The 26,735-nt window shown below is 49.5% G+C and overlaps 1 pseudogene; it reads right to left on the reverse strand.

Moving 5' to 3' along the window:
* Positions 1 to 10,900: 10,900 nt before the first annotated feature.
* Positions 10,901 to 24,773, reverse strand: LOC136057346 (coiled-coil domain-containing protein 81-like; annotated as a pseudogene).
* Positions 24,774 to 26,735: the final 1,962 nt, after the last annotated feature.

Genomic DNA, 26,735 nt, shown 5'->3' on the forward strand with positions numbered 1-26,735 from the left:
GCCAAGTAACAATGTCACAATTCCTGCAGGAATGGGAAAGATCAGCTTGGTAAAACTCAAACACCAAAAGGAAGCATACAAGAAGTGGAAACAAGAAGCGGTCATTTGACAGCAATGCAGAGATTTGTCCCAGTGTACCTGCTGAGGTGAGTTTAGCAAAGCTAGAGTTCTGCTGCAATTGAATGTGCCCAGGCATATTGAATGGAGAAAGAGCTTGTGGAAATATGTAGGCAGGAAAAGGAAGGCTAGGGAGACTATGGGCCCACGGTAGAAGGGGGAAGGGCACCTGGTGAGAGAGGTCATCGAATAGTCTGTGGAACTCATTTCGTTTCTGATCTCACTGTTTTTGAGTTGGACGGGGCTTCTTGGTATTTTAGGTTCTAGAGACAGTAGGGAAGTGCTGGAGCAATAAGAGGTGAACTCCAAATAGCTAAGCAAACAGGATCCCGAGTTGTAAGAGCCTGACAGAAATCACAGATTGCCTTGGATGGCTTGGGTTGGAAGGACCTTGGACACCATCCAGTTCCAACTCCCTTGCTGTGTGCACGGCTGTCACACAGTATTGATTGGGCCCTTGTCATCTTGAACATTTGCGAGGAAGGGACATCCACAACTTCCTTGGGCTGCCTGTTCCACACCTGTTCCATGTCTCACATCGTGATATAAGGAAAGTAAGGAATTCCTTTCAAACATCTAACGTAAATCACCCTTGTAGTTTATTAACATTCATCCTTGTGGGGTAAATAACTCCCAAGGATGGTACTCCGCAAAGAAATAGTATAGGTGATGGTATATTTTAAGTAGTTCTATATAAATAGTATACAAATAATACAAAAGAGAAGATGGCTCACCTTTAGGATGACAAGGCCGACTGCTGATGGGAAGAGATGTTTACACGGCATGAAGCGTCCTGTGCTTCGGTTCACCATCTAAAACAAGATCTGGGGAAATGAAAAGAGATCAGTACCACAGTGTAACTCAGTCAGTGCAAACACTGAGGGCTGTCACGGGCAGTTCTGGGCAGGGATGTTTTGGGGGGCAGCAGGCTCTGTGCAAGACAAAAATTGATCTTTTTTCCTTTTTGAAGCTATAAGCCTGAAAGATGTTAAAGTCAGTAGCATTGCAAAAAAGAGTTGAAGACAAAGATAGACATCAATGAAGATGTGTTAACACTCTTCTCAACTTTGGATATTATAATGAGGTCTATTTCCTTTTAAGTTGAAAATACTTCGAGGGATTTGACAAGATTTTGTGTCTTAAAAAGCAGTGTGTTCCAAAGCAGCGTTTTGAGGACAGAAATGCCTTCAGGTACTGCAACACAGACAGCGGTGCCACTGCCAATGCCCTGTGAGTAATGCCCAGCGTCCACCACTGTTCCACGCCGCTGCGTGTTTGATTTCCCTCATCCTCCAGTTGTGTCTACAGCTCTCCTAAATAAATGACCACCGTAGTTCAGGGCATGTTTTAGGAGGACATGTGCAGAGCAAAGGAAGGTGGAGTCCATGCAAAGGAGTTTAACACTGATTGGGTGCCTTCAGAGGGGAAGAGTGATGCGAGGAAAAGTGATAGAAGTCCCATGGGGCCAATGCAAGTAGAAATGGGGTGGAGAAATTGAGGAGAGTGTTTGTCCACACAGTGTCAGAACAGAACTCATTTGGGAACATCCACTGCCAAGCACCACCTCAAATTCTTTTCTCAGCTGAATTTTAATTAAATAAAGATTGAGACCTATTAGCAGCTCATCAGACTCTTTGTATTCAGACTCACTCCAGACACCTCTCCAGTTCGATGTACAAGCTCTGAACACTTGAAGAAGATGACAGGAATGCACATGGCACACGAGGGCTCTTTAGACTGTAATGGGCCCCAGGAGAAACTTGCTGCTGAGTCCATCAATCTCCAGTGCAGAGAGAAGTTAGCACAAAGAGCTCAAGAAGATGAAGTCAGAAGTAGCAGTGAAGTTCTTGGAGTAATAATGGGCCCCACTGGGGGCCATTACCAACGCAGCCTCCCCAGGGACATGTTGGAGCAGATAATTGGAAGCCATGGTTACAGGTTGACAAAGATGCTGTGATGGTGGCTGTGATCCTGAGAAATCCCTTCTTTCTCTCATGAAGCAGAAAGGCTGAACCTTGATCCCCAGAGCCTTGGAAGGCAGATCGTATTCCTCATGTTGGCTCAGGGCCCTTCCTGGGGCACTGGGATGGAGGTTTGTGTGATGTCAAATGAAAGACAAGGGGACAGCAGCTCTCTGCGTGGGGTGCAAGGTGCTGTGAGGTCCAAGTCCCACGTGGGCAATGTGTCTCCATCACAGAATTTGGATGTGAGAAGGGCTTAGTCTGAACAAATAGTCAATCACAAGGCAACTTTGATCTTCAGATCATAGAATCATAAGATTTGGAAGGGACCTCAAGAGATCATCGAGTCCAACACCCCTTCCAAACCTGGTTCCCTACACCAGGTCACACAGATAGGCGTCCAGGCAGGTCTTGAATATCTCCAGAGAAGGAGATTCTACAACTCCCCTGGGCAGCCCGTGCCAGTGCTCCGTCACCCTCGACCGTAAAGAAGTTCTTGCTCACATTCATTCGGAAACTCCTGTGTTTCAGTTTCTGGACGTTTCCCCTTGTCCTTTCTCCACACAATCCTGAAAAGAGTCTGGCCTCGCCACTTTCTCCCCCACACCTCAGATATTTATCAACCTGGATCAGGACCCCTCTCAGTCTTCTTTTCTCAAGGCTGAACAGACCCAGTTCACTCCACCTTTCTTCATAAGGGAGATCCTCCAGGCCCTTCTCCATCTTTGTGGCCCTGCTCTGGACTCGTTCCAAGAGATTTCTGTCTTTTTTTATACTGTTGCCACTGTTTTGTTCCAAGGCCCATCTCCCTTTTCCCTTTTCTATTTCCCCCTTCCCCTTTCCTGGGTCGTGGGTGTGTGGGTCCCCGCACCAACTGTCGCGGAATCAGGACAAACCAGCCCGTAAAACGTTGACATTTGGTAAATGGAAAGGTGTATGGGAACTGTTGAATCACGGCCTGAACCACTGATTGATCACCTGAGGTGAGCACCAAGTCAGCCACAGGGGCACAGGGAAGGTGATATACTGTCGGGGCGGCGGGAGACAAACACACGACCGCGTAGATGATCAGTAAGTCTCAACTTTAATCAGAAGGCGACATTCTTTTATACTGTTAGTTGAATGAGGTTCATACATATTGCAAGCCTGAGCTCCCTATTGGCTAAGCTTGAGCTATTCCATGTGTCTGCTCTTGTGGTTTCTGCGGTTAGCACTTCCTTAAAACAACGATCTTATCTTTGTTCTTATGGTTCCTGTTTTACACACCAGGTCAGCATGCCCTTAGCTACTATTATTTTTGCTGACCAGCTGTATTTGGTCTCCATGGCCCTTTTCGGTGAGCCAAGTTTCGACAACACTCTCCACACTTCCCCTGTTTTCTTTTTGGACAACAAGGAAGAACCCCACGGCCTTCTGTACTAATCTATTAAGCATGTTCTGCAAGCAAGCAAGCACGCAAGGCCCAAGCAAAAGGATGAGGAGGACAATCATTAGGATTATTAAGGCAGAGCGAATGAAGTCCCTAAGCCATGGCCCAAAACCCAAGCTACGTAGCCAACTATCGAGTCCCAGACCTTCCTCCACTTTAAGGTGATTCGTTAATTCATGTAGTTGTTGTAATTGCTTGTGGATCGAGCTGGAACGATCTGACAAGTTCATGCAGCACATCCCTTCTAAATCTTCACATCCGTGGCCATGGCCCAACAGCAAAAAGTCTATTGCTGCTCTGTTCTGCAGGGTGGCATGCCGTATAGAGTCTACGTCTAACAGCAAGGAGGATAGAGCAGAGGAAGTGGCATTCGTCTGGGTGGCAAGCCAGCATCCTAACTTGTTAAGCTGCTTAAGAATATGTGCTGTGGCTACTCCTGGAGTTAAAAGCGAAGCAAAGAAGCGTTTCTCAAAGGACCAGAATTCTATATTGCCATCGCAGCTTGCATCAAAGGCATGTGTTACACTTCTTCTAGCCCTATGCGATGTCTGTTTTCTTTTAAGCTGGATAACCATGCTTGTATTTGGCGTGAGCACTGTGAGACGACCCAGAGTACATGGCCCCCCCACAATGTGTGACGGGATCCCAGCCCAGGCTCTATCACCGCAGATAAGGAAGACCCCGTCCGGCAGCCGAACTGGCGTGTTTGATGAGTGGGAGATGTTTTGGGACGTGTAGTTACACCACACTGATTCATTTCGATATACTGGTAGGGATGCATTAACAGTCACCGTGTTGTTTTGATCTCTGTGCCGGGATGTCCAATTAAAAAGGACACAGAAATCTGCTTGGACTGAGCCTAAGATTTCTATCTCTTGGGGCTCTAGAGGTGCCGGTGGGAGGTATGGGATAATGCCGTCCCAGTTGTCACCATAGCTTTGCAACGTATTGCAGATTCCCGTATTAGCTGCCGGGCCTGGGCATGGCAAAGCGTCTAAAGGCACCCCCACGAGGCACGTAGAAAAGGGATTGCTAGGTGTGCTCATAGCAATGCATAAATATTCTTGTCCCGTCTTATTTGCCAGGGTAACCCAAATATTTTGTTTGGGTTGTGCCGGAACCCAGGCTTTTGCCTGCAGTCCTAGGCTAAGGGCCACGATAGTAATACATATCCCAATCATGTTGGCGCTTACAAATATGAGGGTAAAGGTGTAAGGGCAAGAAGACCCAGATGAATTCTTTACACTTCACCTCCCGGTACTCTGTTCGCAACTCTGCCCGTATGCGGAGCACTTCCCTTTTTAGGTTGCACCACAGGTGGGCCTGTTGGACTGCTTCACGGTTCTCAAACAATCGCAAGCCCTCAATCCCCCTACAGCTCGTGAACCTTTGTAACACTTCTAGTTGCGTTATCGGCCTACTTCCCTGCTCCCACTGTTCACCACAATTTTGGCACCAAGCTCTGTACAGGGCTCTCTGATTCACCCACCAAATCAAGGCGCACCCCCCACATTTAATTTGTACCCATGATTGACATCTGCTATCACCACAGTCCCAGCAAGCTACCAAGGCAGGCCGTCCTGGCGACAGACCTCGAAGCCGATCGATGAAGACCGTTGGCGGCTCTGATGGGTCCCACTGAATGGAGTGTTGTTGCAGGAGGTCTTCAATGGGTCGGGTCACAGTCCGTACCAGGAGCCGGAGCCGGGTCTCTTGTCGCGTCTGCGGGTCGTCCAGCTAGGCGAAGTGCTGGTCGCACCCAGCGGCTGGGCACCCAGAGTGAACCCAGACAGGCATAGACGACGTCCATGTCAGTGGGATTGGGAAAGACCAGGCAGCGGCCCCGATGCTAAAAAAGACTCATCAGTCAGTCTTATGCCGGCCTGCGTTAACACATCTCTTCCAAGCAGGCATTCAATTCCCTGAGGCAATGGAAGGACTGAAACTGCGACGCTCACTGCACTTTTCCCCAGGTCTATAGTGAGAACAGGGGACCTTTTAGCGGTGGAGACTCCTCCCACCCCTGCAATTGTGGCTCCGATAGGGTGCAGAGGCCATAGTTTCGGATAGCTATTCTCGTTGATGATACTTGCATCCGCTCCAGTATCAAGCAGGGCGTTGAGCGTGATTGTCTGCCCTCGCCAAGTAACAGTTATTGGTTGTGTGGGTCACTTGGTTAAATCTAGAGACAACAGTGTCAGGCCACCAGAAGATCCGAACCCTTTGTCTCCACGCGGCTGCAGATCCTTCGGTGGTATCTCGCCTGTTTGTCTTGGCAGCGGAATAAATTGTGCAAATCGCTGCCCACATGGCAGTTTGACTGGGGGGACAAGAGCATACGCCATAACCATGATCTCTCCTTCAAAGTCCTGGCCAATTACTCCAGGGAGTACAAATAGTCCCAGCATTGTTGTGGATGATCACCCAAGAATCAGTCCTCCTAGGCTCCGTCCGGCTATCCTGATTGGCGCTTTCACTCCAGTGGGCACGCGGGTCGGCACCGAGGTCGTAAATGTCACCTCTACTGCTGATGCCAGGTCCAATCTGAGGCTCCTTGCTGTTGCTGGTCTAGGGGTGTAGATATCTGGGCTGGCATGGCTACGGGTTGGTTGGTGGCCATTTGTGTCATCGCGCGGCCCCTTGCTTCGCGCTGCTCTTCCTATTTTCCGACCACTGCCGGCAAGCTCTCGTATCATGCGTTCCTGTCTTGCAGTGCTGACATCAAACACCAGGAGCTTGACAGTCTCGTCGTATGTGGCCAGCCGTGCCGCAGTGGTAGCACATAGTCTGCTATCGGGGCTGCCTCGGAGGGGCGGTTGCCGGGGGCGCTTGCAAGGGTGCAAGGGCTGCCATAACCTGCATCTGGCTAGCCTGAGCTTGAGCCTTAAGACCTTCCCCTAGCTAGGTAATGGCCTTGACTATGAATGCACTGGATCCTGTGGGGATATTGGCTGTCCTGTCAAGAGCCTCTTCTATTGTCCACCCACTGCTCAGAGTATTCAGTATCGCTCTAGTAGCAGAGTTCGCATTCTGAATGGCACACTGTTTCAAAAGAGCTCCTTTCATGTAGTCAGGGACCCCTGCCGCATCTATCGCTGACGTCACCCTGTCCACGAATGTCCCAAAGTCCTCATTCTTGCCTTGCTGAATACCCATGTAAGACGGGATTCCCCCTGGGGCCTTAATCCTAGAAATTGCATGACGGGCTAAATACATGGTCTCCCGGATCTTATCGGGACTGAGCAAAGCTTGCGCCTCTGTTCGCAGGTATGGCCCTAGTCCTAATAGCTCGTCTAATGTCAGCCCATGTAGGGGGTCACCGGGCTGGCGCTGAACCATTACACTTTGCTGGCAAAGGTCCCGCCAATGGGCCCCAAAAAGCAGCTGCTGATGGTGCGTGAATATCAGCCTGGTGATTCCCCGGATGTCCCCTGGTAGGAGCAACTGCCAATCCCAGACATAGTCTAGCATCTGCCTCACAGGCTCACTAGTGATCCCACACTGGCTCACGGTTGCGCGCAACTGCGATAGGAGTTTCCAGTCCAGGGCCGTTACCGTGGCCTGTATACCTCCCCCGGCTGCCGGCATGTACAATACCGAGCATGCCATCTATCTTAATTCCTCAACCCCTTCACTGTCCCCACGGTCCAAACAGTCTCGCACCAAACTCGCCCACGCTTCCCGCCAACGGCGGGCAATTTCTTCCGCCAGCTCCCCCTCAGCCCTGGGAACACGCTCCGGCCCCGGAGGGCTCCCGTTTAAAGGGGGAGGGGCGGGAGTGGGTAATGGGGGGGCGGTACCTTGAGCCTCCTCCTGGAGGGGCTGTTCACTGGCACTCCCCGGCCCAGGAAGCAGGATTGTATTAGTCGCCGGGGGCCCTGCAGACACCCACAATTCTGAGCTATCATACTGTTCATTACTCTGGGACGCGTTTACTGCCTGCTGCGCAGTTTTTTTCTCCACCTGGCTTTGCAGGAGTTCGTTATGCACCACCCGCCACAACTTTCCCATCTTTTTCACAACTTTGTCATCATCTAGAACTGCCTGCCATATTATGTCCCCTAGCTTCCGCCACTCAGATACTTCATGAACAGCGTGCGGGTTAGCAAAGCAGCCAAGCCCCTGGCCATAAGCTAACAAGTCTGGAAATTCTTTCTTGAGATCTATTCCCTTAATCCCCCTTTTCTCTAAAAACCTAGTAAATATTTGATAGGCTGCTTGCCTTTCCATACCTAAGTCGTCGGCGCCGTTGCAGCCTTGCAAGGTCCGGCAGCCCGTATCGGTCAGGTCTCACAGAGTGTCCTCAGGCTCAGCACCAATGTCCCTCCGGAGGGCGTAATTGCTGCCCGCTTAGACGCTTGTAATCGAGCACGGTGCTTTAGCCGTCCTTGCTGCTTTAGGACCCGAACTTGCCCGTCGCCGCCCTCCGATGGTACCTTAGCTGTCCGATTGTATCACGTCGGGGTCACCATTTGTCGGGGCGGCGGGAGACAAACACACAACCACGTAGATGATCAGTAAGTCTCAACTTTAATCAGAAGGCTACATTCTTTTATACTGTTAGTTTAATGAGGTTCGTACATATTGTAATCCTGAGCTCCCTATTGGCTAAGCTTGAGCTATTCCATGTGTCTGCTCTTGCGGTTTCTGCGGTCAGCACTTCCTTAAAACAACGATCTTATCTTTGTTCTTATGGTTCCTGTTTTACACACCAGGTCAGCATGCCCTTAGCTACTATTATTTTTCCTGACCAGCTGTATTTGGTCTCCAAGGTCCTTTACGGCGAGCCAAGTTTTGACAACACTCTCCACAATATACCTCTGTAATTGGAAGGGGTGGAACCTGGCTCCACCTCTCCCAAACCCCATTTAAGGGCTGACCACCACCAGGGAAGGATCTCTTCTCAGGGATCCGTCCTGTGTGGAGTCAACAGGAAGCCTCTATCATCCCAAAGCTGAGCCACTCTCTTTTTCTAGTTGTCTGTATACAATCTACATAAGCCTCCTGAAAATATACCATCTTCCATACTATTTTCATTTAGTACCATTCTTGAGGGTTATTTGCCCTACAAAAGGGATGGTAGAATCCATATTTCCTTGCTTGGTTACAGGAGCAGGAGCCCTGGAGGCCTTCGGATTCTTTATAATCCCCTGTGTGAGGGCACTGGTACAGCAATTAATGGAGACAGCACTACTGAAGCAAACACCATCATATTCGGGAAATACGATGATATCGAAGGAGATAGGGAACGAAGAAAGTGAAGAAGAGGAAAACGATGATATAAACATACTTAAAATAGGAACTACAGAAACCAACAACAGAGAAGAAAAGGAAAAGGGGGGAATTATAAGAATGCAACGTTGTTTCTGTATTGGAATAACGAAAAGCATTTTGATTTCGTGGTCTCTGCTGCCATCCATCGGCCTTTATCGTTACTGACAGTCTTTTTAGGGGTCTTTTGACTTCATTGGGGGTGGGGATCCTCTGATTGTCTACATCACGCAGCCTTCAGATAAGTGTTCCACATTGACGCACACTCAGTGGGTAGCGAAGTGATTATAGTGATAAGAAATAAAGGAGGTGGAGTAATTTGTAGGTACAAAGAACGCGGCTCTTGTCTGTGCCGCCACCCGGAATGAGCCAAATAACCATTCCCAAGCAATGATAACGCTGTTAGCAATCAGAAGTCCTTGCCGGGGGAAACTGCTAAATGTTGGCAGTGGACAGACAAGATCTGTGTGAAGAAAACATAAGGAGCATCTAAGGAGCAGTACACATGTTTACCCAGCAGCCACTGACGTTGGGTCAGCACGTGTATGTTTGATTCAGCATTGGGATGATGGTGAACCTGAAGTACTCAGCCAATGAGGAACCAGGGGAGAAAAGTGTCGGGGCATAAAAGTTGCAACGTTGTCATTGTGTGCACTCCTGTTTGCCGGATGCCCGTCATTACCGTTGCGAATTCAACGTTTCCTTACCAGAGAACCTGACTCCTAAAATTATTGCAGATGTTTTTCTGACATTCACTCAAAGCCTAAACCTAATCCAGACCCTAATTCTAACACCAATTCTAACCCTATCAGAGGAACTGCAGGGAAAGCAGTGCTCCAAACTGTGGCAGCAAGTGATGGCCACCATCTCTGCCCTCAGGTACATGCTCTGAGCCAGGACGTCCCTGCAGCATCTGTACGGCCCCACGGCGTCTGTATGGCCCCAGGGCATGTCTATGGCCTCACAGTGTTTGTACGGACCTACAATGCCTGCGTGGTTTCACAGCCCCAGGGGATGATCCTGCTGGTACTGGGCTGCTGCTGTCCCCTTTTTTTACGTACTTTTTTTAATGTACTTTTTATGTATTTTTTATACACCCCTATAGGGGCTGGCAAAAGGGTAGAAGATGGGGCTGGGGTTGGGGCTAGGGCTGGGGTTAGTTTACTCTTGAGTTTATGGTGATGGCCCTGCTGGGTCTTGGATCTGATGTTGACCATAACCCTAAGCAGAACCGTAACTCTAACCCTGAGCTGACCTTTAACTATCCGTAACTCTAACTGTAATCCTAACAATAACTCTTACCACAATGCTAATCCTACTCTAAGCAGCCCTAACCCTAACCCAGAATCCCATTGTGAGGTCATGATGGATTTGAGGATCTAAGAACCAACAATGAGGATGCCGGGAGCTCCCCATGGGGACACCAGGACCCCTTGGTGTGGTTGAGGTGGCTTTGGGGACACCAGAAACCCTCATGGGGCAACCGGGGAGCAACGTGGTAGGAACACAGAGGAGGGGACGTGGAAGGGACCATGTGTCAACAGCTTATGGGTTGGTGTGCTCCAGTTCTGTGACAAATGGGGTGGGGGAACCAGGGACCCACGCCCCAGGAAAGGGGAAGGGGAAAAGGGTAGGAAGAACAGGCCTAAAAACAAAACAGCGGCAACGATCTGAGGAGGAAAACTAATTTATTAAATAAAATATTGGAACACAAAATAACACAATATAAATGGAATCAAAGCTAAGAAATCAAACAAAATGAGAGAGAGAGTGTCCAGAACAGAAGGACTTCCACTAAAGATGAAGATGAGACGACGAGGGAGCTCCCACCACCGATGAGCAGCAAAAAGAAGTCTTGGAAGCCGCGTGCAGTGTTATCTTTCCCTCTGTGTTCCTCTTTCCTTCCTTCAGGTGATTCTGCCCACTGTCTTCCTTAAAACCATAGCGTGGTATCATACCAGAGCCAATGGAGCAAATCAACTTTGTCCCGGCTGAAAGCAGGACATGGAGAATGGGAAGGAGCTCCCGAGTTCCTGCAACAACCTGCAGCCGATGCGGGAGCTCAGAGCCGGGGCAGTCCCCAGCTCACAGCTCCGTCTGTTCTGGGCACCCCATGCCCACATCAGTGTGGGTAGGGTGTCCCCCGCCTGGTGCGTGGGGCTTTGGTCTTTGGAGACTGACACTGGGAGACCCTGTGTCTTGGTGTATGGGTGGCAGCAATCCAGATCTGTTGGTGGAGGACTCGCGAGGAGACGCTGATGCTGCCATCTCCTGAGGTTCTTCCCGCACTGGCTTGGCCTTCTTAGCCCTCATCCTGAGTAGTGTGACTGAGTCACAGGCCTTAGGTAAGTGTCTAGCTGGTCTGCCTTCGGGCTCCTTTGACAGCCTGCCCTCAGCCCTCAATGAAGGTCTCGTACCTTGCTTAAAAGCTGCCTTGTTCCTCAGTGTGATGTGACTGCACAAGGCTTTTGCTTTCTGCATCTCCAGCATTCCACCCTCACAATGCACTTCTGCTGCTTGTTCCTCATTATGGAACGTCACGTGTTTTGTTCCCGGTGCTCGACCAAGGTCTTCTTGGCTTTCGGTTCCTGCTTGGCCCTGCAGCTGGCAGGTCACTGGCTCTTTGTGGGCTTCAAGCACTCCCCGGATCGCTGGCTTCAGACTGAAAGGACAGAGTGAGAGGGGTCTGCCTGAGTGGAACAGCAATGGCTATGGGGCTGCGTTCTGCAACCCTGAGCAAGACCCTTGGCTGCAACACTGCCTTCCCCACAGACAGCTCACCGGCTGCTCCGTGGCTCTCCTGAGATCTGCACAAGGACCAATCCTGTGAGCTGGGGCACTCCTGGCATCCCTATCCCCCCACCCCGGGTGCTGTATTCAGCATTGTTGGGCAGTGACCCTTTGGGGTTGGAGAATGGACTCGTGTCCGCTCACTAACATTCCCCCATGCGGATTCCAACCCGGAGCCTCCAGCCTCACCTGGACACAGATCTCTCCTTCAGTAAGCTCCTTATCCTTGCGAAGTGTCCTCCCTCTATACTCGCAGTGCTCTAGCGTTTGATGAACTTTGGCCTTTCAGCAAGTCTCACTGGAATTGGGAGGCACAGGAGATTCACTGTGAATTCCTCCTTTGGCTCAGTGACAAGGGGCACTTGGGCCTTTTTCCCAAAACACCCCAGAAGGTCGCTCTGCTCCCCACGCTGCCACAATCCCCACCGCCCTCGCACCCTCCCTGACACCATCTCTGGCCCCACTCCTCCTCTCTGCAATTGAGCTCTGTTTTGGCACTGCATTACTGACGCTGGCTTTGGGAAAGGGGAGCTGGGTGGTGATGATGAGGTGACAGGGTGAATTTAAGGGACATTTCCTGGGGGAGGGCAGGGCCTGGGATCCCCGCATCCTCCTGATATAGACAGAGGCAGGGGTGGAGGCACATCACCCTCAGCGCCTTAGTTTTGGTGAGGCCAACAACTCCCCATGAGAAGAGGCCATGCTGAGCTGGCGTGAAGCTCTGGCACAAGGCAGAACCCTCGGCTGATGGTAAACAATGATGTGTACCATGGAAAGGAGCTGACAGCTGCTTTACCTGTCTTGGTCCGGACAAGAGGAGGCAAAGCCCCTCCTTTCTTTGGCATCATCTCACCATGGACGTCTCTGGAGGACTTGCGGGATGTGTTGAGCGATGCTTTGGGTACAAACTCCATTTGAAACCTGTACGCACAGAAGAGACACTGGTGTGACACAGCACTCCACCAGTCCCTGTTGCTCTCTGTGACTGTCGGCTCACAGGCACATTTGCACACTGCTCTGAGGCCACCATTTCTAAAGTCTCCAGTGACCCAACAGTGACAGGAGACATGCAGAGCTGTTAGGGCACATCCAGAGGAGGGCCACAAAAATAATGCAAGGGATGGAACACCTTCCCTAGGAGCACAGGCTCAGAGAGGTGGGGCTGTTCAGACCGGAGAAATAATGGCTCTGGGGAGATGCGATCTTGGCCTTTCAATATCTAAAGGGGGTCTTGAAGAGGAAGAGGCCAGGCTCTTTAGCAGGGCCAGTTGGGATAGCACAAGGGGAAATACTTTCAGGTGGAAAGAGAGTGGGAAGATTTAGGCTAGATATAAGAAAGAAGTTTTTGACAGAAGGGAGGTGAGGCACCGGATTATTGTGCCCAGAGAGGTGGTGGGTGCCCCAACAGTTGTTCAAGGTCAGGCTGGACTGGGCTTAGAGATCCTCATCTGGCAGTGGGTGTCCCCATTCCTTGCAGAGGAGTGGGACTAGGTGCCCTTTCGGGGTTCCTTCCAACTCAAATGATTCCATGATTCTATGAAATACCCTCATGGGCAGGACACCCACAGACACAAGGAACAAACGCTATGGAATGCTCTGTTCAGAGCAGCTGCATCAGGCAGCAGCTGCAGTCACCAACACACTCACCTGGGAAAGATGATGAGCCAGGGAGAGAGAGTCAGGGAGGCCAGAGGTGTAACGTGGGATATCAGCATGTCCAGCAGCCAGGGGGCCTGCAGGGGAGCAACAGGGAGGACGTGGGACGTCCTTGTCACGGCTGAGGCACTGCAGAGTACTGGAGGAGCTCAAGGCAGGCAGAGCTGACAGCACCACAGCACTTGCACGGCCCGAGACGCTGGCCAGGTCCTTCTGGGCCACGTGTGGGCACAGCAAGTGTCACAACACTGCCCGGGCCACAGAGAAACCAAAACCTCACCTTGGAAACAGCTCTTCTGAGTATCTCTTTCCCACACAGCTTCTCAACCAAGTCATAGTAGAAGTTCATTTGGAAAGTCAGTCTGTCAATAAAGAGCACTCTGATGCCCTTCAGGACAAAGGCAACGTTCTCCCCATTCTGCAGACAGCTGGAGAGCAGGGACACGGTGCTTTGGACACAGGCCCTCCCTCTCTGCTGTGTCACATTGGCAATTGTGGCCACCTCACTGTACTTCAGGAGCTCCAGTTCCTTATGGGCTGGAAAATGCAAGGGACAGTTTGATCATACAGTTGCTCTTCCACAGGTGCTTCCCTAGAGCTGCTTATTGCCGACATCACCCAGAACGGCCCCATATTTGCATGGGCTCCTTGGAGAGCAGGCTTTGCTTCTGAGAACGGAGGTCATGGCCCTGTTTGCCCTTTCCATGAAGCCAGCAAGGGTTTAATTCCTCCTCCTACCTGTCAGGGATTCCTTTTTGGACTTGAGGTGATGCTTGTCTATGAGGTTTTTAGCCAGGTGGAACACAGGCCAGAACAGAGTCACGGTCCCGTCCTTGGAATTGATGTCTTTGGGGACAACGTCGAACGAGCCAAAGGTGGGAATCCAGACCCCCTGCAAGTGGAATAGAAAAGAAAGGCTGAAGGGCTATGAGCCAGCTTGAGGAAGAGCTGGAGGTGGTCCACTGTAGGGACAGAGCTCAGAAGCCTTCTCCCGCTGTTCAGAGGCACAGGCCGGGGCAGAGGGAATGGCTTTGGGAAGGTGCTGCACAGTCCTCTCCCTCCACTTGCCCTGCCAAATGCAGCACAGCAGTCAGGGCAGAAGCAGCCTGATGGGATCCAGATGTTTCCAAAGGCCAGGATCATTCCCGAGACATGTGCTTGCCTAACACAAGCGGTACTGCATTTGTAGGAAACCCATGGGATGAGCAGTTGGGAAATGTGGGGTGAGTTTCCTGCTCTCTGTGGAGGGGAAGAGTCAGAGGAAGTCCAGACTGAGCTGGACAGACAGAGGAGGAACGCAACAGCTAACACACCTTCTGCACCATGAGCTGCTCTCTTACACAGGCAGCCACTGCATTCCAGATGGCAACTCGCTCTGGAGGGCAAAAGAAAAGCAGGTCACACTCTGCGTCTGCTGCTTCCCGGCACTCCTACCACTGCCAGGCAGGAGTGAGGTAGCCCATGGAAAGCATCATCACAGCCCTGAGATTGGCTGCAGCACCACTCTTGTGGGGCCCATCTATATTAATACTAATAACCTGGATGAGGACACTGAACGTACCCTCAGTCAGTTTGCAGATGACACCAAACTGGGAGGTGGTGTCGATCTGCCTGAGGGTAGGGAGGCCCTCCAGAGGGATCTAGACAAGCTGAATCGCTGGGTTGAGCTGCATGGGATGAGGTCCAACAAGGCCAAGTGCCGGGTGCTGCATTTTGGCCACGATAACCCCATGCAGAGCTATAGGCTTGGGGATGAGTGGCTGGGTGACTCTGATAGGAAAGGGACCTGGGGGCACTGGTTGATGCTCAGCTGAACACGAGCCGACAGTGTGCCCAGATGGCCAAGAGGGCCAACAGCATCCTGGCCTGCATCAGGAATAGTGGCCAGCTGGAGCAGGGAGGTGAGCATCCCCCCGTACTCAGCATTGGAGTGGCCACACCTCAAGTACTGTGTTCAGCTTTGGCTGGCCTGCCCAGGGAGATGGTGGAGTCACCGTCCCTGGCAGCGTTCAAGAGGCATCTGGATGAGGAGCTAGGAGATATGGTTTAGCAGCTTGTGGTAGCAGTGGGAATGGGTGGACAGTTGGACTAGATGATCTTGTAGGTGCTTTCCAACCTCATGATTCTATGATTCAAATATGACTGAAATGCACCAAGAATTCCTGGCGTGCTGTCCACTCAGACAGACACCAGTCACATCTTCAAGTATGAGCACAAAGGGTAAGATGACAGGAATTGCTTGGGATCCATCTACAGCCGTGCTCTGAATTATTGAAACACTATGCTCCTGCTCTACCTGTGCACAAACGACTAGTCTAAGCAGCAGTGTACTGATACTGGTTCATGAAAGAGTAGTACCTTAGAAACTAAACTGTACTACCTATACCATTATATAGCTATACCGTTAAATACGTGAACAAAATTTTTGCATCATTTCTTCCTTGTAAAATCTATGGCACACAACTTTTCCATTCATAGTTAAGAATTCCATGGAAAAAGCATTAAGTTATTCCCCACGCACAGAAAAGTCAAACAAACAAAAAAAACAATCTACACTGCTGTGGGACAATAAACTCCTTTAAGTCTCTTTTGCCTTATATATGTGTCACGGTGATACTCGTGACAGTAACCCAAGGGAAACCGAGATGGGAGAGGAGAGAAAAAGAAACTGCGTCACTGGCCGCGCGGCCGCCCGAGCAGAGCCACTCACCGGGGGGGAGGGGGAAACAGCAGGAAGAGATGGGTCTACAAAGACAACGGCACAATCTGAGAAGGAACGGTAACTTTACTAAATCTAATAAAATTGAACAATTGAGAGAGAGATAAAATTTCCAAACCAAAAGCTGTGAGCTTACGTTAAGGAGGAAAACTGCAGGGGAAGCACAGCATTAACTCCTTCACTGCTGCGTGATGCTCTGATGTGGAATACCGGCATCAAAACCACAAAACCACAACATTCCACCCCTTATTCCACATCATCACATCATGCTTAACACACATCTATACATAACCAAAACAGAAATAACATAAGTTACATAGAAACATATATATATATATATATATATACATATACACGTGATTACAGACTGCATTCCCCCAGCATCAAATTCCCTTGTGGGACACACTGGACGTCCCCATTTTTATCCATTACCCACCAGGTGCACCCAGGTCCCTGCGCAAAAACGGTTCCACGGAGGGGTTTGCCCTTTCCAGAGGCTGGAAGGACCCACACCGCATTTCCCAACATGCTCCTCACATGTACCACAGGGACCTTATCTCCCTCTATGGTCTGCAGGGAGCTGGACTGTGTAGGACCCTCTCGGTTTACTGATCCCCTAGTGATGACCAACCAGGTGGCTTCTGCCAGATGCTTCTCCCAGTGCTTGAATGTCCCGCCACCCATTGCTCTCAATGTGGTTTTTAACAACCCGTTGTAGCGCTCCATCTTACCAGCAGCTGGTGCATGGTAGGGGATATGGTAGATCCATTCAATGCCGTGTTCTTTGGTCCAGATATCCACAAGAAAATTTTTGAAATGAGTCCCATTATCAGACTCAATTCTCTATGGAGAAGCCCTAAGATGGTGTTTCGGGCGGTAGCATGGGGTACTGCGTATATCTCAAGCCATTCAGTGGTCGCCTCCACCATGGTGAGCACGTAACGCTTACCAACGCGAGTTCGTGGCAAGGTGATATAACCAACCTGCCACGCCTCCCCAGATTTATACTTTTGCCATCGCCCTTCCTGCCAGAGAGGTTTCATCCTCTTGGCCTGTTTAATTATGGCACATGTGTCACAGTCATGGATAACCTGTGCAACGGCATCCATAGTTAAGTCCACCCCTCGGTCTCTAGCCCACTTATAGGTCGCATCCCTTCCTTGATGGCCTGAGGTCTCATGGGCCCACCGAGCTAAAAATAGCTCTCCTTTGTTCTGCCAGTCCAAATCGATCTGAGACACCTCAATTCTGGCAGCTCGATCTACCTGATGGTTATTTTTCTGCTCTTCAGTAGCTCGATTCTTGGGCACATGAGCATCTACATGGCGCACCCTTACACCCAACCTTTTTGTTCGGGCAGCAATGTCTTTCCACAGTTCAGCAGCCCAAATAGGTTTACCCTTCCATTGCCATTTGTTTTGTTCCCACTGCTGCAACCACCCCCATAAAGCATTTGCCACCATCCAAGAGTCAGTATAAAGATATAGCATGGGCCACCTCTCCTGTTCAGCAACATCTAAGGCCAGCTGGACAGCCTTTACCTCCGCAAATTGGCTTGACTCTCCATCTCCTTCAGTGGCCTCTGCAACTCGTCGTGTGGGGCTCCACACAGCAGCCTTCCATTTGCAATGCTTCCCAACGATATGACACGATCCATCACTGAACAGGGCATACGTCTTTTCATTCTCTGTTAGTTCATTATATGGTGGGGCCTCTTTAGCACGTGGTATCCTCTGATGGGGATGTTCCAAATTTCTTGCCTTCAGGCCAGTCCATGATCACCTCCAAGATTCCTGGACGGTTGAGGTTCCCCATCCGAGCTCGCTGTGTAATCAGTGCAATCCACTTACTCCAGGTGGCATCGGTAGCATGATGTGTGTTGGGAACCTTTCCTTTGAACATCCAATTCAGCACTGGCAATCAAGGTGCCAGGAGGAGCTGTTTCTCAGTACCAATCACTTCAGAGGCAGCCCGAACCCCCTCGTATGCTGCCAAAATCTCCTTCTCAGTTGGAGCGTAGCACTCCTCTGAACCCCTGTACGCTCTGCTCCAAAATCCAAGGGGTCGGCCTTGTTTGGTCGACCTGGAGGTCGGCCTCTCCAGAAGCTCTTTGCCACAAACTCCGAGTGGGACCTTTCTCTCCAGCAGCAGTGTAGAGGATGTTCTTTACATCCTGTCCCATCCGAAATGACCCCAGGGCCACAGCACGGGCTATCTCCTGCTTAATTTGCTCAAAGGCCTGCTGCTGCTCAGGACCCCATGCAAAATTATTCTTTTTTCGGGTCACATGATAGAGGGGGCTTACTATGATGCTGTAGTTTGGGATGTGCATCCTCCAAAAACCTACTACACCCGGAAAAGACTGTGTCTCTTTCTTGCTATTGGGCGGTGACATACTGGTGTTTTTGTCAGTCACATCTCCTGGAATGTGACGACGTCCATCTTGCCATTTTACTCCTAGGAACTGAATTTCTTGGGCAGGTCCCTTCACTTTGTCCCGTTTAATAGCAAAACCAGCACCCAGAAGAATTTGGATTATTCGCTCTCCTTTTCTAAAAACTTCCTCTGCTGTATCACCCCACACAACAATGTCATCAATGTACTGGAGGATCTCAGGTGCCCCACCCTGTTCCAATGTAGTTTGAATCAGCCCATGGCAGATGGTTGGGCTGTGTTTCCACCCCTGGGGCAAACGGTTCCAGGTGTACTGAACGCCCCTCCAGGTGAAAGCAAACTGTGGTCTGCACTCTGTGGCCAAAGGAATAGAAAAGAATGCATTGGCAATGTCAATGGTGGCATACCACTTGGCTGCTTTTGACTCCAGTTCATACTGCAGCTCCAACATATCTGGCACAGCAGCACTCAGTGGGGGTGTGACTTCATTCAGGCCACGGTAATCTACCGTCAGCCTCCATTCTCCACTGGCTTTACGCACCGGCCATATGGGGCTGTTAAAGGGTGAGTGAGTCTTGATGATCACTCCCTGGCTCTCTAGCTGACGGATCAAGTTATGAATGGGGAGCAAGGTGTAGGCAGTGATCACGGAAAGATTCTGCCCACAAGGAATGTAGGGGGTGATCACAGAAAAATTCCACCCTCAAGGGGTTGCCAATAGTAACCAGATAAGGGAGTAGTGCCAATTGTGACCAAATAAGGTAATAATGCCTGTGGCACCTAGATAAGGAGGTAATTACGCAAGCGCCTGAGGGGCGTAAACGAAACTATGGTAAACTATAAAAGTTGTTGTTACGAACAAATAAACGCCATTTTACCACCCACCACATTGGTGTGCACCGAGGTAAATGGACAGACCGATGAGTCCCTAACGATCACGAACACCTGAATGAAGCCGACGGCGGGTCCGAAAGGCTTCAGCAAGGAATCCCTGTTGGTGCGGTACTGCCGTCTGTGCACTGTTTTCGTAGCAATTGGTACCTGCTGCTCTTTCACTTTCAGTACCCCCACAACAGACGGATCTTCTGACAGGTCAGGTAAAACAGACAGCTGCTGAATGTTGTCTGCATCTACAGCAGCTATTCCAAAAGCCCATCGGTATCCCTTGGGGTCCTTGAAATGTTCCCTTCTGAGATAGTCAATACCGAGTATGCATGGAGCCCCCTGTCCAGTCACTATGGGATGCTTCTGCCAGGTTTTACCGGTGAGGCTTATTTCTGCCTCCAACACAGACAGTTCCTGAGAACCCCCAGTCACTCCAGAAATATGAATCTATTCTGTCCCTTTGTAACTCGAGGGCATCAGAGTGCACTGTGCACCAGTGTCCACCAGTGCCTTATATCTTTGTGGCTCTAATGTGCCAGGCCATCTAATCCACACAGTCCAATACACTCTATTATCCCTTTCCCTCCCCTGGCTGAGTGCAGGGCCCCTCTATTGGTTACCTGCAGTGACGGGAGCAATTTCATTGGTGGCTGATCTCTGCTGTAGTTCTCTCACCCGTGCTCGCAGTGCAGGAGTGGGTTTTTTATGCCACTTCCTCATGTCCTCTCCGTTTTCTCGTAAGAAGCTCCACATGGCCACACGTGACATGATGTTACTGCCGTCATTTGCTCGTGCAGAGGGGCGGTTGCCTTTGGTGGCCGAGACTTTCAACAGTTTGATAAATTGCTTCATCAGATTCTTTGCGTCATGCTCGTCTTCATCAGGTGTTTCCAATACTGACACAGGTTCATCCCTATTCATCAGTAATGACAGTTCCTCCAGTATAGTTTTCTTTATCTCACCTACTTCTTCTGCTACTATAGCTGCAATGGAAGCACGTGATGGTGGAAACTGCTGTTCAAAGTTTTGGAGTGTAATAGTCAATTCATAAACTGGGAGTCTTCTGTCTTGACCCTCGAATCTATGGAACATTGCTACCAGTGTACTTGCGTACCTCTCTGGTGCTGTTTTTGAGAGCTTACGATATACATCAGGTGTGCACCTTACTCTATCAGGATCACGGTCCTGGTGTGGATTGTTAGGGATGAAATTGGGATCGTACAGCATCTCTACTATGGCTGTTTCTCTCAAAAATTGGATGCCTTTCTCCACGGTGTTCCATCTTTCCACCTTAGGCTCCAGATCATCTTTGTAAGGATATCTATCCTTTACAGCCACTAGTACTCGTTCCCAGAGGGTAGCGACTCCATTCAGACATCTGCCAATTCCTCTGTCGATAGCTGGGTCTCGAGCAATGCTTGCCAGTTGGCGGGCTTCGCTGCCATCTAGGGACACACTGCTGGCACCGCTGTCCCAACACCGCAGCAACCAGGTGACAGTAGATTCACCCGAGCGCCGTACAAACTCCTTTCTTGAACCTTGTATTTCAGTCATCTTTAGGGGCCGACGAGTAGTGGTAACAGTGACTCCATCATCATCACTGTCTTCTCCATGTCTCTCACTTTTCTTAGTGGCCTTTCTAGGTGGTGGTGGAGCTGATGGTGGTGGTGCTGAGGAGGGCCCCTCTCCTGGATCTTCCTCGTCTTTCTCTGCTTCTTCTTCTTTCTGTTCTAGGCATGAGGACGGCCGTGTCCATTTCTGGCCTTCCACAGGGGCAACCGACACTGATACCGGTGCTTCCTGTGATTGGTCAGGTCTAACTTAGAGGTTTTCATTTTTGCTTTGGACCTTGGTTTGGAAACCATTTCTCTCCAGAATATCAATTATAGCTCGATAAGCACAAGCCAGACCCCAAACAATACATTCCTTCTCAGATCGTCCTGAGTCACATGACTCCTTACCCAAACACTCACTGAATTTCTCAGGATCCCACAGGTGCTCAAGATCAAAATTGCATAACACCGGGGGTCCCCACGCTTCTGATTTCTTTCCTAATTTTTTCCACCTTCCCTGCCATTCAACACTCTCTGGTTTTGAGGAAAGCTTCTTCCACATGATGTAAATTACTGTTGCCAAGAGTGCGTTCAGAAAAACAGATAACACAGCTGCCACAACTGCCAGGCTGACATCCTGAATATAGGTAAAGACCTGAAAAGAGCAACTGGAAACCATTCCAAATGCTGCATAATCTGTCACGTTAGCCAGGGTGTCTAGGCAGGAGGCATGTAACCCCCTCAGCACACTAAAGTAGCTGTATATATACATTACTCCGGAGCTGAACATGAGGAGCTTAAAAAGGCGCCAGCACACTATAAGGTACACGAAAAACTTTAGTCCACTTAGCACTAGATTTACAATGGAGTACAAATACTGCATTGCCCACATTGTCCACCAATAATTGTCATGGTGTTATCCGTGACAGTGACCCAAGTGAAACTGAGAAGGGAGAGGGGAGAGAAAAAGAAACTGCATCAGTGGCCACACGGCCGCCCGAGCTGAGACACTTTCCGGGAGGGGGAGGGGGAATGAGCGGGAAGAGATGGGTCTACAAAAACAACGGCAGGATCTGATAAGGAATGGTAACTTTACTAAATATAATAAAATTGAACAATTGAGAGAGAGATAAAATTTCCAAACCGAAAGCTGAGCTTACGTTAAGGAGAAAAGTGCAGGGGAAGCACACGTGCTGAGCCTCCACGGCAGCCCAGCTGGCATCCGGTGCGGAGCTCCGCCCCTCTGCTGCTCCCCCAGCATTAACTCCTTAACTGCTGCATGATGCTCTGATGTGGAATACCGGCATCAAAACCACAAAACCACAACATCCGGGTAGAGCACAGATGGGGTAGGTGGGGGAGAGAAGTATTTTTCCCTCAATTGTTGTTCATTTACTTTTCTACAAATCATACAGTTGTCTACCATTCTTCTGGCTATACTATAAATGTCCATTCACATATATTTATTTGCAAATTGATCCACCAAGGCTTGAAATCCCCAATGAGTTTGCCTATGAAATTCTCCTAACATTCTCCAAGCTATTCCTTTAGGGATTAACTCTCTTCCATCACATAGTAACAATTTTCCCTCCTTTTCCTCAACTTCCATTTGTCGGAGCATTTCCTTCTCCTTTATAGTAAAACTTCTAGCCTCTCTTGTTTCTTTTCGGGGACTATCAGCCTGTATTTCGTTTAGGATCAAGAAGGCCGCCCTTTTCGCTTCTTCTTCTGCTAAATTATTTCCTCATCTCTGAGCTGACATTCCCCTCTGGTTGTCGTTTACATGCACTACTGTGATTGTCTTTGGTTCTCTTATCGCCATTACACTCTGTCTTATTAACGACTCGCGGATCAACCCTTTCTCGTGTGACTTTACCAATCCTCTTTCCTCCCATATCTTTCCAAAGGTACGGACTACCCCATACGCATATCTCCAATCCATACAGATGGTCCCAATTTTTCCTGCTAACATTTGTAGTGCTCTAAGGACCGCATAGAATTCACAGCCCTGAGCTGACCACGTTTTATCCAATGGTCCCAATTCAGTTACTGCAAATGCATTCCCGTTCATTATGGCATACCTTGATTTTCGTTCCCCTTCTACCACCCACGAGGAGATATCTATGAATAATTTTTCGCCTTCTAATAAATCCTCCTCTTCTAGGTACTAACGTATTATTGCCTGATACTCTATACACTGCTTATACTCATACGTTAAATCTTCATCTGGCTCCCCATCTAAGAATTGACCTGGATTTTGTAAACTTGTAGTTTCTATTTCTAATTTAGGAGAATGTATTAGGATTCCTTGATATTACAATTGTCTAGCATCTGTAATCCACATATCTGCTTTTTGTTGCAGTACTCCCCTTATGTTATGTGGAGTATAAACTTTTAATTCACCCCTGACAGTAATCTTGCCTGCATCTTCTACTAACAGAGCTACAGCAACTATTGCTTGGAGACAGGTGGGCCACTTGCGGCAAGTGTGATCGTGCACATCGATTCTTGTGCACATTTGTGTGGAACCTCCTGTGCTGCAGTTTCTGTCCTTTCCCCCTTGCCCTGTCTCCACACACTGCTGAAAAGAGTCTGGCCTCGACACTTTGTCCCCCACACCTCAGATATTTATCAACCTAGATCAGGTCCCCTCTCAGTCTTCTTTTCTCAAGGCTGAACAGACACAGTTCACTCCGCCTTTCTTCCTAGGAGAGATCCTCCAGGCCCTTCCCCATCTTTGTGGCCCTGCACTGGACTCAATCCAAGAGATCCCTGTCTTTTTTATACTGGGAAGACCAGAACTGGACACAGTGCTTCAGACGAGGCCTCACCAGGGCAGAGTAGAGGGGGAGGATCACTTCCCTTGACATGCTGGCCACGCTCTTTTTAATGCATCCCAGAATACCATTGGCCCTCTTGGCCATGAGGGCACACTGCTGGCTCATGGTCAACCGATTGTCCACCAGGACACCCAGGACCCTCTCTACAGAGCTCCTCACCAGCAGCTCATCCCCCACCCTGTATTGGTGCATGCAATTATTCCTCCCTACGTGCTAAACTCTACACTTGCTTTTGTTCAATTTCATCCGGTTTCTGACTGCCCAGCTCTCCAGCCTGTCCAGGTCACGTTGAATGGCAGCACAGCCTTCAGGTGTGTCAGCCAATCCTCCCAACTTCGTATCATCAGTAAACTTGCTGAGGGTGCCCACTATGCCCTCATCAAAGTCGTTGATGAAAATGTGGAACAAGACCGGACCCAGCACGGACCCCTGGGGGAAGCCACTGGTCACAGGCCTCCAACCGGACTCTGCACTGCCAACGACAACCCTCTGTGCTCTGCCAGTCAGCTAGTTCTCAGCCCACTGCACTGTCTACTCGTCTATCCCACACTTCCTTAGCTTTGTTATAAGGATGTCATGGGGGACAGTATCAAATGCCTTGCTGAAATCAAGGTAGACTACATCCACCACCCTCCCCCCATCCACTCAGCCACTGACAAAATCATAGAAGGCCACCAGGTTGGACAAGCATGACCTCCCCTTGGTGAATCCTGATGACCAAGGTGCCTGGAGTACTCCTAGATGTGGGCAAGAGTGCCTGCAAGCTGTGGTAGACAACCTCAGAGATAGCCACCTCCTTTCTGAGCATCAGCAGGTGGCCAGAAGGGGAATGGGAGTATTCATGGCCAGAATAAATGACACCCGAGCTCTGAGTTTAGGGCACCTGAGAGTATCATTTTTCACCTGTCCTCATGGAGCATGTCAAGAATTTCCACTGACCAAAAGGATGAGATCACCAGAAGAGCCACATCTTCCTCTCTGCTCCATCTGTGGCATATTCTGGAGTTCAAGGCATTACAAAGCATTGACACACCTACACTCTTTCATTGACGACACCTGAGTTTGCTCTGGGCTCTCATTTGAATGGCAGTTCCCTGGGGTCTCCAGCACACCCACAGCCAGCTGGCAAATGCGGCACAGGACCTTCAGGAAACCCATGCCCTAGGAGTGTTGGTGCTGGCTGGACAGCTCCAAGCCCCACTCTGGCTCTAATGCCTGCGTGCCACCTTCTGAGCACCACTACCATGGTGTACACACAGGATCCAGGGAGGCTGCATCCAGTGATGCTCTGGTGATAGGAAGTTATCTAAAGTGTCTGTACTCTAATAAGAATTACCAAACTGTGAACTCAATCAGCTAGAAATCTTTTAGAAATCTTTAGATACCTAAGAGTCACTGCTTCCAGGCAGAATAAGTCCATTCCAAGGAAGAGAAAGCCAAGTAACAATGTCACAATTCCTGCAGGAATGGGAAAGATCAGCTTGGTAAAACTCAAACACCAAAAGGAAGCGTACAGGAAGTGGAAACAAGAAGCGGTCATTTGACAGCAATGCAGAGATTTGTCCCAGTGTACCTGCTGAGGTGAGTTTAGCAAAGCTAGAGTTCTGCTGCTGTTGAATGTGCCCAGGCATATCGAATGGAGAAAGAGCCTGTGGAAATATGTAGGTAGGAAAAGGAAGGCTAGGGAGACTATGGGCCCACGGTAAAAGGGGGAAGGGCACCTGGTGAGAGAGGTCATCGAATAGTCTGTGGAACTCATTTCGTTTCTGATCTCACTGTTTTTGAGTTGGACGGGGCTTCTTGGTATTTTAGGTTCTAGAGACAGTAGGGAAGTGCTGGAGCAATAAGAGGTGAACTCCAAATAGCTAAGCAAACAGGATCCCGAGTTGTAAGAGCCTGACAGAAATCACAGATTGCCTTGGATGGCTTGGGTTGGAAGGACCTTGGACACCATCCAGTTCCAACTCCCTTGCTGTGTGCACGGCTGTCACACAGTATTGATTGGGCCCTTGTCATCTTGAACATTTGCAAGGAAGGGACATCCACAACTTCCTTGGGCTGCCTGTTCCACACCTGTTCCATGTCTCACATCGTGATATAAGGAAAGTAAGGAATTCCTTTCAAACATCTAACGTAAATCGCCCTTGTAGTTTATTAACATTCATCCTTGTGGGGTAAATAACTCCGAAGGATGGTACTCCGCAAAGAAATAGTATAGGTGATGGTATATTTTAAGTAGTTCTATATAAACAGTATACAAATAATACAAAAGAGAAGATGGCTCACCTTTAGGATGACAAGGCCGACTGCTGATGGGAAGAGATGTTTACACGGCATGAAGCGTCCTGTGCTTCGGTTCACCATCTAAAACAAGATCTGGGGAAATGAAAAGAGATCAGTACCACAGTGTAACTCAGTCAGTGCAAACACTGAGGGCTGTCACGGGCAGTTCTGGGCAGGGATGTTTTGGGGGGCAGCAGGCTCTGTGCAAGACAAAAATTGATCTTTTTTCCTTTTTGAAGCTATAAGCCTGAAAGATGTTAAAGTCAGTAGCATTGCAAAAAAGAGTTGAAGACAAAGATAGACATCAATGAAGATGTGTTAACACTCTTCTCAACTTTGGATATTATAATGAGGTCTATTTCCTTTTAAGTTGAAAATACTTCGAGGGATTTGACAAGATTTTGTGTCTTAAAAAGCAGTGTGTTCCAAAGCAGCGTTTTGAGGACAGAAATGCCTTCAGGTACTGCAACACAGACAGCGGTGCCACTGCCAGTGCCCTGTGAGTAATGCCCAGCGTCCACCACTGTTCCACGCCACTGCGTGTTTGATTTCCCTCATCCTCCAGTTGTGTCTACAGCTCTCCTAAATAAATGACCACCGTGGTTCAGGGCATGTTTTAGGAGGACATGTGCACAGCAAAGGAAGGTGGAGTCCATGCAAAGGAGTTTAACACTGATTGGGTGCCTTCAGAGGGGAAGAGTGATGCAAGGAAAAGTGATAGAAGTCCCATGGGGCCAATGCAAGTAGAAATGGGGTGGAGAAATTGAGGAGAGTGTTTGTCCACACAGTGTCAGAACAGAACTCATTTGGGAACATCCACTGCCAAGCACCACCTCA

Source organism: Cyrtonyx montezumae, unplaced genomic scaffold, assembly GCF_038088225.1.
Source record: "Cyrtonyx montezumae isolate F1298 unplaced genomic scaffold, pur_monq_1.0 scaffold_62, whole genome shotgun sequence".
Taxonomy (NCBI): domain Eukaryota; kingdom Metazoa; phylum Chordata; class Aves; order Galliformes; family Odontophoridae; genus Cyrtonyx; species Cyrtonyx montezumae.